The sequence below is a fragment of the Camelus ferus genome, chromosome 34, assembly GCF_009834535.1.
Source record: "Camelus ferus isolate YT-003-E chromosome 34, BCGSAC_Cfer_1.0, whole genome shotgun sequence".
Lineage (NCBI taxonomy): Eukaryota > Metazoa > Chordata > Mammalia > Artiodactyla > Camelidae > Camelus > Camelus ferus.
In genome coordinates, this window is record NC_045729.1 from 11620951 (window position 1) to 11633110 (window position 12160).

The window sequence follows — 12160 nt, forward strand, 5'->3', positions numbered from 1 at the left end:
GAGTATGATTTCTCATATATTTTGGACATTGACCCCCTAATTAGATGCAGGGTTTACAAAGATACACTTTTTAAAATTCTGTTGCTGGGAGAACTTGACCTCTGCTTCAAGGTTCAGCCCAGTCCAGAAGTTCCAGCTCTGTCCTTGGGAAGATTTTAAGAGCCTGATTCATTAGCTTCTTACTTGATGTCAAGCACCATTGCTGCTGGTTTTGTATTAACTTTGTGCCTCAGTCTGCTCACTGGGTTTCCTTCTTGCCTTTATGATAGAATCCTCTAAAACATCCCAAGCCTGGTCAGTGATTTCCGTATTGACTCTGTTTTAGCCTTAAAATCCTGCCAGAATCCCTTAATTCTCTTTGATTTCCCAAATTCAGCTGACCACCCTTCCCTGCCCCCATACTCCAGAATTAAATCTTGCTTGAGCCTCAGTTTATTCGCCAGCAGTCTGGTTAACATCTAACATGTCTGAACTGTGGTGTGAGTAGAATTGGTAAGACTGGTGCTGATGGGGAGGGAGAGGGCTGAGGGGTTACCCAGGGGGGAGGGGAAGTGACGTGAACACAGCATAAAAGTGCAAAGGGACAGGTACACATTCCTTCATTCACAAGGCTGTGAACTTTGCAAAGACAGGAAATCTTGTCCATGTATTTACTACTATGATCTCTAGTGTCTACAAATGTGCCCAACATTTAATCTACCCAGCAAGTATTGGTTGAATGGGTGTTTGAGGGGCACATTGAATTGGCTGGTGTGATTGGAGGGCACTTTAAGGTAACTTTTATGGACTGGGATTACTGTAGCTTTGTTTGTTGCCATTGCTTCATATATTTTTGCTGAATGAGTAAGTGTTGGGATTAGTGGAGCTGAGGCTGGAATGCTGAAACTGATAATCCAAAATCTTAAATGCTGAGACAAGGATTTGGTTCTTACTATGACAGGGAAAGAAGCAGAGTTCTAGATCTTACTGTTTACTTTTACTGTCTAACAAAAGTTTTGTTCTCGAAGTGTACTTTTATTTGATCTGAAGGGTGCAGGGAGAAAATCCTTTTGAGACTCAGAAAAGAAGGGATAATTTTACATAAGATGCTGCTTTTTGAGTTAACGTTAGTCCAATATCTGAATAGGTGGACATGTTTCTAAAACATGCTTTTAAAAGTTTCTTGTGTGGATAGTCAACATGTTTATACACATCAATATCAGAAGTATATTCTGTTCAGTATCATGTGAATTATAGCTGTGGTTTCAAAACACTCAACAAACTGAGGAAAGGTATCCATCGTTCTCACTCCTGCTGGTCTCCTTTGGCATCCTGTGGTGGTGAACAGTTGTCCACTGCTCGAGTTCCTTGAATCTGGGCACCAGAGTGAGTATTTCTAGGTGTCAGATTCACCTCTTCCTCTACCATTATCTCTGGACGCTGACATGGACCATTTTAGACCATAAGGATATATACTTTCCAAACCCAGCTACTCTGGGGAAGTGAAACCTGTACAGATGATAAACCAGCTGATCACCTGAGGAGGAGAGCTTACCTGGGTGGGTGCACCTAGAGGGATATCACCCTGAGGTTCGTGTCTTCATTGAGAACTTGCACCGCTTGTGGGATCGGATCTCCTCTGATTGTGATAAACAGTTTCATGTACGGATAGGAGATTGTGTGTGTGTGTGTGTGTGTATACACGCGTGCACACCACAGGATAGTGTAAAGCTAGGCTTGCTAATCAAGGACAATTGCTTGTGCCAGCTATGAACTAAAACTGGAGTTGGAATTAGGGCAGGGCCATGGCAGACACACACTGAACACCACAGTGGCAGGTGTGTCCTCTACAGGGTGGGGCATCATTGTCACTCTTGGCTCCCCGCTTTCTCCTTATCTTTATCCAAGGACCCAGCAGGTTCAGAAAGATAGCATCCAATTCTCCAGGCAGTCATCCTTGGCAGGAGGAAACAGGAAAGTTATCATCTGAAGTCACAAACGTAGGTGACAAAAGGCAGGAGGCTTGAGGTTTCTGAAGTGTAAGTATCGTATGACAGGAGATTCATTTTTCTCAAATGAGTTATTGTAGTCAGTCCAGATTTTGTTTACATAAGACAACTGATTCTTTTTGGGCCCAGTGGTATATGGAAGCACAACTAAAATTTCCTAACCAATATAGGAAAATCTGGAGGATAAAGAAGAAAGTAACCATCCGTAATCTCAATATACAGAGATAATCACTTAATATTTTTGTATCTAATTTTAATGATGAACAATGTCTGTATTTTTTACATTATAATTGATTTACAATGTTTAGTTAGTTTCTGGTGTACAGCATAATGATTCAGTTATACATATATATATTCTTTTTTCATTATGGGTAATTACAAGATATTGAATATAACTGAAGTTATTAAAAGATATTGAATATATTGAATATAGATGTGTGCTATATATTGTTTTGATAAGGATAATTTGTCCTTCCCCCCCTATCACTGCCATGATTATTATCACGACCATCATCAAATATTTATTATTAATTCCTTGCTATGATCAAGGCAAGTTCCAGGAAGATAGGGACGATAAATAAATGGAAGATGTGGTTTTTTTCTCATAAGTAGATAATTCTCTATCTAGGACTGAACATATGTCCTAGAAAAATAAAATTATAGTATATGATTTATTCATTTAACTGATGATTATTGAGCTCCCATAGGTGCCAGGCACTACATTCAGTATTTGAGAAGTAGTGTTTAATCTGACATAGTTTCTGCCCTTGAATTTACTGACCAGGGGAGGTGATAGGCAAGCAATAAGAATTTCAATGAATTATAATATGTGAATTGTCAGCCAAGGGCCACAGACAGCAAATGCTGTAGGAAGATACTGTAATAACAGATACTATTGAGTAACATATTGGACCGTGTTAGAAACCAGAATAAAAACATTCTTTTTAAGCACTTATTTCTTATGCTGTCCTTCAGTGAGAGTCTAAGGCATAACCTTAAATAGTCAAGGACTAAATGCATTCTGGTAACAAGGAAAGTAATACAGTCAGATACATTGCATTCAGCTCTTCCAAAAAACACAGGGATAGATCTTGAGAAATTTTTTAAAATGGGCCTTAAATTCTCTCTAGTACCAACTGCCTTAATATTTGCTTTTGTCAGGAGTTTAACGTGAACTTTCAACAAGTGCATAAAGTGCTGATGTTTTGTAGTGTGGATTGAAGAGATCGTATGTTTAATATTCTGGGTTAGCAGATATCAAGGTTAGTAATTCATTGTGAATTCTGGGAAACCTGATCTCCATTTAAAAGAAAAAATTCTCTAGGGAATGGATGGTTCCACCTATGCAAGAAGGGAATTTGAATGAAAGAGGGAAAAGCTTAGGTCCATTGTACCTTGGATATTCTGTCCTCACCTGCCAGAAAACTTCTTGCAGAATAGAATTTTATATTCAGTTATTCCATTTTAAACCAGCTTGGTATGTTTTATTTTCTTTATATCTGATAAAATAAATCAGAACTTACTCGTTTATACCTTATTTGAGTTGCTCAGTTCCCCAGAGTAAAAAATACCAGGAGAGCTATGGAATTTCTCTCCCTGGAGACCTTTTAGGAAAGGTGTTCAGACACTTAGCTGCCTGAAATTGTTTGTGTAGAGTTTTGTGTATCCTCCTTTAAAAAAGCGAGATGTCTAAAACCCCAGACTTAGAAAATTGACATCATTAAGGCTAATTTTTCTCTCGCTAGTCCTACTCTCTTCAGTTTCCCTGCTAGGTGAATTTATTTGATAACAAATAAATGCTTACCATTGTGAGCATTTGACTTAAGAATGTTGTCACATATCTTAATTTGTATTTGTGAAGCATTTTTTTCAATTTTCAGACACTTTTATGTTATTTTGTCATTTGAACCTCAGAGGTCTTACGTAGTAGACGAGGCTGGTATAATGGTTATTCCCATTTTGCTGATGAGGAATCTTAAGGACGAGATGTTATGAGACTTGCCTGTGGTTATAAATTATTAAGTGGTGAGTTTGGTGCAGGTCTTTTGATAGCACATTTTTTGCTCTCTTTGGGATACACGAGGCACTAACTTTTTCTTTTTTCTTAAATGAGTATTTGTTCTGTTTTACGTCAGCATCAAGTTGGTATCGATTCTGGAGAATTGGACAGTATCTCTGGGCCATTGATTTCTTTTTTCTGGAAGCTGAATGACCACTGAGGGGAGAGAAAATATGTCTGGGGCTCCCCCACCCTCATTGTGTCATTGGTTGCCACTTTCTTACCAGTGCAGCCTTGTAGATGGTAATCGGGAATTCTCAGGTAAGTTCACAAAAATAATTTAACTTGTCAAGTTGCCGAATTGATATTATTGGAATTCACTTGCTGCTCATAAAATAACATGATTTGATGTGAAAAATAGGTTGAGTTTCTAGGAAACAGGGAGTGAGTTTCTTAATGTACTAAGATTAAGTACTTTCACAAACCACGTTAGCTGTATACAGTATTCACTTAAGCTGAGCATTGTATACTTAAAAGACCAAAATAAAATCAGTTCATGAAGTACTGAGTGCTTACATGGGAGCCACAGCTTACATAGGTTAAATTTTAGAGTCAACAGGGCCAAATGTGTACAGCAAATAAAATCCCTAGGAAGAAAAAGAAGATGTGTTATTGAGGTTAGGCTTCATGTGTTGAGATTATTTTACCCTGTAGTCCTGGTTTGGGGAGTCTTTTATTTTCTTCCTGAATATTTACCACATATATAATCTACAGTGACTGTTGAGAATCTGTAAATATCAGAAAAGGACAAAGAAGAAAATAATTAACCCTTCTGTCTGAGAAGGTTTTTGGAAAGAGGAGAAGGGTGAAGTCATTTTAGGAGAGAAGTTAGCACAGCACAAGGATGACATAATTCAGGAGCACGTGAGGGTTGCCAGGGAGAACGTGCCTTGGGGATCATTGTAGATGAGATTGCTTAGCTAAATTCCGGCGGACCGTGAATTCCACGGTAAGAGGTTTGTTGTTCTCCAAGTAAAGGATTGCAGAACTTCTCTGGCCCAGGACTCACGTTTTCCAGGTAAGGAAAGAAACCAAGTTGAGTTACTCTGATGAGTTAGTGGGGGAGTTGGGGCTGGAACCCAGGCTTCCCGATTATTAGGCTAGTGTTGCTCCTGTTAAGTCAGCTCACCTGTTGCTATTGTTGGTTTTGAGACCGAGGACAGCAAAATAAAAGGCAGTGCTCTTTTAAGAGTAAATGTTCTCCGTCTTAGAAAAAAGAATTAGAAGGGGAAGTTATTTGACATAGGGAGGCCAGTGAAGCTTATTTTCATCATGAGGTGATGCGGAGTGAAAGAGTTGGAGGAGGCGTTAATGACAAGAGTTTCAAGCTGGGTAATGAGGAGAGAGGAAGTGCCATTAAAGTGAAAGAGGATGCTTGAAATTATACTTCGCCGATTATGCGGATTGACCAGGAGGGCAGCATGTGTTGTTGTAGAACTAATGTCTTCACACTGTACAACTGAGGGCAGTTTAATTCTAGCAAATCCCCCTAAGCCTGTGGCTTCAAGAAAAAAAATTAATGATCTGTTAGACGTGTCACTGAATGAAACATCTGGTTAATTAACTGCTGTGGGCAGGTTCGTCTCAAAAAGACCTTTACTGGCCTGATTGTAAGATTATATGATGCTTCTTCTTCTCCAATAAAAGTATTAGTTTTGGATGTGCAGCTGCATGTAAAATCTGTGTGTTACAGAAAATGGTGTTACCCTCAGCCTTGCTGCGGTGGCTTTGTGATATTTTATGATGTGATCACATTTTTGGTCACGATTGTAAGTAATTGAGTTTAGTAATGCTTAGCTAGTTTCACTTGGGCAATGACTTAGCCCTAGTCACTCATCATTTGTTGTTTTTATACTTTGTATCAGCGAAACCAAGCAGAACAGCTGTTGACGTTTCTGCTAAGAGGTGTTGAACCTGAGAATTATCTACATGGTTCATGAAAATTTTAAATATGGGGCCAGTGTCTTTGCTCACCTTCTCTTTCTAAGGATTTCTAAGACTTTTCACCATATTCATTAAGTTTATCCATTAGTAACCAGTTTACTTAAATTCTTGGTCCTAGGCGTTCCCTTCACCTGTATTCCAGCATTGTTCACACTATATTGTCATTATCTGTCTAGATTTGAATCCAAGCTTCATGCTTAGTAGCTGTTTGAATATGCAAATTATTCACATTGTCCATGTTTCAATTTTCTCATCTCGAGGATAGGACGGTACTGCTGCTTAACATCATGGGCTTGTTGTGAGAATTACATTGTCGCTATGCCAGGCACTTGAGAAAGAGCCTGGCACATAACAGGCTCTCAGATATTAGCTACTGCTGCTGTCGCGGGTCTGTTTCACTCCCTCTGCTGTTCACGGTTCACTCTTGTGTGCCCTGGACCTACAACTGCCTGCTTTCAATAAGATCTCCTACGGACAGACTGGATCAGGAACAGGGCAGAGGATGGTATCCCAGGGTAGCGCATGGGGTGAATGAGGAAGAGGGGAGCTCTTTTTTCACAAGTGCTATTTCCTGTCTTGCTCAGTTCCATTCTAGGTGACAAGTTTTTCCTTAGTCACTGAGACTTAATGTCACTGATTCCCATATGGTGAAAACAGTTTGGCTAATCTAAGTTGGGAGTGGCTAATAGTTTCCCAGTAGCTTTTACACTGTAACAAATGTGTGCTAACCAAACACCTCTCTCCTGGTGGTATTATTTTTGTTGCCATCAGAAAGTGAAGGACAGGGCAGGCTACATGATTTACAGAGTTCAGAGCAAAATTAAAAGGGGGGTGTCCCACGCGGGTGGGGAAGTCCATCTCCCTTTCTCATGGGCTGCCACCCCAAAGTGCAGGTGGTCGACCTCCGAGTGGTTGCCCCCACATTTGCTTGGTGCCTTGACTGGGAATGGGCAGGAGGACCCCACAAGTCACCGTCTGATAGGCTGTGATGCTGCCAGCTCAGGATGTGGCTGGCCAGTGCCTCCCCTACCTACCTCTCTGCAACCCAGTTACTGCAGCCCAGTTACTGGCCCTGTTAAGGAGGTGCTAGGAGGTGGGACGACACATGGTCCAAGGCTCTAAGCCAAGCCTCATTGTCCCATTGAATTTCATGTACGAAACACAGATTCAAAGATAACAATTATTAAGAATTTCAAAACAATTACCATAGAACAAGATCTCGGCCCTCCTGTGTATGAGACCCTGTGTCCCTGTTCTGGTTGCTTGTCCGTGAAGCCTGCCCTGGTGAAGAGTATTTTTTTTTCAGATATTCCTTTCTGGGTGGGGCCCCTTCAGTAGGCACTGGGGATCCCTTGCTGTTCATTTTCTGGGCCGCAACTCCTTTTGAATGTGCAGGATCTCTAAAAGCACCATTTAAAAAAAAAAAAAAGAGTGTTACCTTTTCCTATCATTACATGGATGTGCTCAACTTAATGCTTTTGGATGACATGACGCGTTAACAGTTCTTCTCATCATTTTGCTACACAGGAGGGGGCATGATTTCTGTCTCACAGACCTGGAAACCGAGGCTCAGAGTGGCTGGTAAGAACCTCTGTTAAAGCTACGCAGTAACTGGCAGAGCTGAGATGTAAGCCTGGGAAAGACTGACTTATGCATCGGTCTGTACCGTTTCTGCTGGCTCTAATGGAAGTCTTAGTGTCGGATCTACATGGCACCTGTGTTCTGGTGGCAGCCTTGTGCCTTTGGACCTTCTTAATTAGTGAATTAGTGTGTATGTTTGTAGGGTGCTATAGCTTTTAAACTCTGCATCAGTGTTAGTCATCGGTGGGGATCTCGTCTTTGATGCAATAAGATTCTGCATCTGTCAGTGTGATTTTTTTTTTCCCCTTGTCTTTTGTTCGCAAGATTTCTCGACTGCTCAGATTTTTTTTTCCCTTTGGGCGATTTCCATCCTCGACTCTGCCCTCATCTCAGAGAATTTTCTGTGTCAGTGGGTACTTATGTGTCAGAGAACATAAGAGGAGAAAATGAAGGACTCCCAGAGGAAGCCGATGGCGCTTTTTAAAAGTTCATTAAAAAAAATCTGAAGTGACCTCAAGGGACTTTTGGAGTCTCTTTTGAAAGGCTTTGTTTACTAGTAGCCTTCTGTTCAGAGGGCTCAGTGTTGGGAATATGGACTGAAGTCGGACAGACCTGTCTCACATTCTGCCTCTGCTTTTGTGACTTTGAGACTTTGAACATGTTTCGTAACCTCTAAGTCTTGGCATCTTTACCTGTAAAATGGAAGTCATGCTGATACGTGCTCCCAGGTTATTGTAAAGATGACATGAACTACGGTATGTGCTGTGTTTAGTATAGATCGAAGGCTAGGCTTGGAAGATGAATGCAGGGAGAGTGCCTGTGCTGAATTAAAGCAGACGTGCCCTCCACGGACTAAGGGCGAAGGGTAAGACCACAACTCCAAGTGTCTGAAGGTCCTACTCCCAGTTTTGGTAGACTTAGCTCCATCACAGAGTTTAACTGTGGGGAACTTAATGATATGACCCAGAAGTCCTTAGAGTGAAGGTATACATAGGTTTATACTCATAGGTGAATTAAAAAAAATTTATTAAGCACCTGCTACTGCCAGGCACTATGCAGCTGCAGGTGATACAAAAAGAAAATAAGTTTGTGTCTGCTGATTTTGGAATTCACACACCAGCTATGGAACAGGTATGTAAACAAATGACTGATCTAACACGATGGGCTTTAAGGTGCGTGCAGAAAGCCCTAGGGCATCCGGCGAGTTGGAAAGAAGCCATTCTTTGTTGATAATTTATTTTTAAGGATAAGCATTTTCTTATGGTAGAAGCATTATCAGAAAGTCTGATGATTTGTCATTTTTAGTGTAGATTGATCCTCAAACACCAAATGTGTTTAAAATGTAACTTTACGTTGGCTTTTTAATGAAAGCATTCTATCTTTAAACTTTTTAAAAAAAATTTATCTGTGCAGAACCTTCATGACTTAGATCAATAGAAGTTATAGGCACATTCTTGTTGTCCTGCTGATTACATAAAGACACTCATAGCTTCAATGTGTGAAAGGGTTTTTAAGCCCATCAGAGTGGATATGTTTTCCAAATGACTATTTGCATCCGTGGGAAATATTTTTAGCAATGTAGGGCCAAGTAGGTTTATGTTAGCTAGCATAGTGGTAGTGTTAACCAGCATAATAATGATTAGATGTTGACAATTGGAATATTAGCTACTGTGTATTAAACATTAACAGGAATAAATAGTATATATAAAAGATTAAAATATATTGAATATATTGTGTATATAATAAGTCAAATCCATATATCACAACATTCTACAGCAGAAACTAATTTCCTTACTTTACAGAGGAAGGAATTTGAACTTGCCTGAAATCACGTAAAACTACTAAAGGATAGAACGAAAACTGAACTTCAGAGCCTTTGTTCTATTCACCTTTTTAAGTTGAATACAACTGTTTTTCACTTAACAGGATTTATAATACAATAATCTAAATTACAAATGCATTATCCAAACTTGAAGAATTTGAGCCAAAATCTATGCTACCATTCTAACTCGTCTGAGTCTCCCTGGTGCCAGCTGAAGTGAACAAAAAACTTTGGAAATAAAAAATATATCTAGTCTGGCAATTTGCTTATATTTTTAAACCATCATTCCTTTCCCAGTTTCAAAGAAATTGCTAGCAATACTTAATAAAGAGATCGGCCATTACTTACAAATAAAACAACATTTTAGGTGAGGACTTGAGACAAATATCTACTGGTTGACACATTAGTAGTATTATCTAGCCTCGAAACATTTTTTTTTTTCTTATAGGAACATTCAGTTAAAATTTAAATTGTTCTTAGAAGTACTTCTATTATACTACTTGAGTTCTATGATAATACTTGAGGTACCATTTTTTTTGATGTGCTATGCTGAATTTCTCAGATTAAAAATTATTTGTATTGTGGAAAATTCCAAATATACGAAGTAGACAGAATAGTGTAACAAGCCCTTTTATAGTCATGATCTGGCTTCAGTGGTTACTAACTTGCCCAATCTTGTGTCATCCATCTCCCCGTTTTCTTCCCTCTCTTGTAAAGCAAGGCAGATTTCAGACATACTGTTTCACTTATAAATCTTTCCGTACATCATTCTAAAACCTAAAAACACTTTTAAAAAGCATAACCATACTTTAATGATCACACCTGAAACGAAAAGTGAACTGTTCTTTAATACTAAATATTCAGATAATACTCAGTTTGCCAGTGTTTTCATAAAAGTGTGCTTTTCACATTTTCTTTGAATCAGGTGTCCAGATAATGCCCTTGTGATTGGTAAATATATAGATATTCCACTCCATCTTTTCTTCTCCTTGCAGTTTATTTGTTGAAGAAACTAGATTATTATGTGCAGAATTTCCCACAACTAGATACTGCTGATTGTATCTTAATATGTTCCTCTGTCCTGTGTAGTTTTAATAAAGTTGTAGAAGGAGCTAGGAGCTTAATCAAATAAAGGTGATGTTGAGCATCTTTGCATGTACATGTTGGCCAGCTGTATATCTTCTTTGGAAAAATATCCAGATCTTCTACCCATTTTAACATTGGATTGTTTTTGCTATTGAATTGTATGAGATCTTTATACATTTTGGACATTAACCCCTTATCAGGTATGTGATTTGCAAATATTTTCTACCATTCAGTGGACTGCTTTTTCATTGGTACACTTGTTTTTTTTGCTTTTGTTGCTTTTGCTTTTGGTATCAGATTCAAAAAATTATCGTCAAGACTGATGTCAGAGAAATTACCACCTATGTTTTCTTCTAGGAGTTTTATGATCTCAGGTCTTACATGTAAGTTTTTAATCCATTTGGAGTTATTTTTGTGTATGGTATAAGCCAGTGGTGCAGTTTCAATTTTTGTGTGTGTGGCTGTCCATTTTTCCCAGTACCATTTATTGAAGAGACTGTCTTTTCCCCATTATATATTCTTGGCTCCTTTGTCATATATTAATTGACCATGTATGTCTGGGTTTATTTCTGGGCTCTCTATTCTGTTCTGGTGATCTGTCTGTTGTTAGCGTGATATCATACTGTTTTATTTACTGTAGCTTTGTAATATAGTTTGAAATCAGGGAGCATGATGCTTCCAGCTCTGTTCTTCTTTCTCAAGAGTACTTTGGCCATTCAGGATCTTTTATGGTTCCATACACATTATAGGATTGTTTGTTCTATTTCTGTGAAAAATGTCATTGGAATTTTGATGAAGATTGCATTGAATCTGTAGATTGCTTTGGGTAGTATAGACATTTTAACAATATTAACTTTTCTAATCCATCATCACAGAATAACTTTCCATTTATTTGTGTTGCTGTCAGTCTCTTTTATTAATATCTAGTAGTTTTCAGTGTATAGGTCTTCCCTCCTTCCCCAGTTAAATTTATTCCTAGGTATTGTATTCTTTTTGATGAAATTGTAAAAAGGGATTGCTTTCTTAATTTCTCTTTCTGTTAGTTCATTATTAGTATGTAAAAATCACAACAGATTTTTGTATATTGATTTTGTATCCTAAACTGAATTCATTTATTAATTCTAACATTTTTTTTTTTTTGGTGGTGTCTTTAGGTTTTCTTTGTATATTATCATGTCATCTGCAAATAGTGACAGTTTTACTTCTTCCATTACAATTTGGGTGCCTTTTATTTCTTTTTCTTGCCTAATTGCGCTGCCAAAACTTTCAGTACTATGTTGAATAAAATTGGTGAGAGTGAGCATCCTTGTCTTGTTCCTAATCTTAGATTAAAAGCTTTCAGCCCTTTTCACTATTGGGCGTGATGTTAGCTGTGAGTTTATCACATATGGCATTTATTATGTTGAAGTATGTTCCCTCTATACCCACTTTGTTGAGAGTTTTTTTTTTTTAAATCCCAAATAGATGTAGTGTGCTTTTCAAATTCACAAACAAGTGAATTTCATAGCTGTATAACTATATGACTTAAAGTATAAGCCTTTAAATATTAGGGTTTTCTTTCTTTATTTTTAAACTATTAGAATGGTAATTTTTCTTCCAAGCATCAAGTACTCTCCAGCCTTATTAAATGGAATATTACTACACATACTATTTTTTGGGTTGTGATACAGCATGTCTTTG

The 12160-nt window shown here is 38.3% G+C and overlaps 1 protein-coding gene across 6 annotated transcripts in view; it reads left to right on the plus strand.

Annotated features, from left to right (window-relative positions):
* Nucleotides 1-12160, plus strand: part of EPS8 (epidermal growth factor receptor pathway substrate 8) — a 148072-nt gene that overhangs the window by 31632 nt on the left and 104280 nt on the right. Inside the window, exon 1 of one of the 6 annotated variants that reach the window (XM_014565507.2) lies at nucleotides 7549-7572. The exons of the other annotated variants lie outside the window; for them this stretch is intronic. The gene's annotated coding sequence lies outside the window, so the exon portion shown is untranslated. Of the gene's footprint in view, nucleotides 1-7548; nucleotides 7573-12160 lie in introns of those variants that run through there. 6 annotated transcript variants of the gene reach the window in all.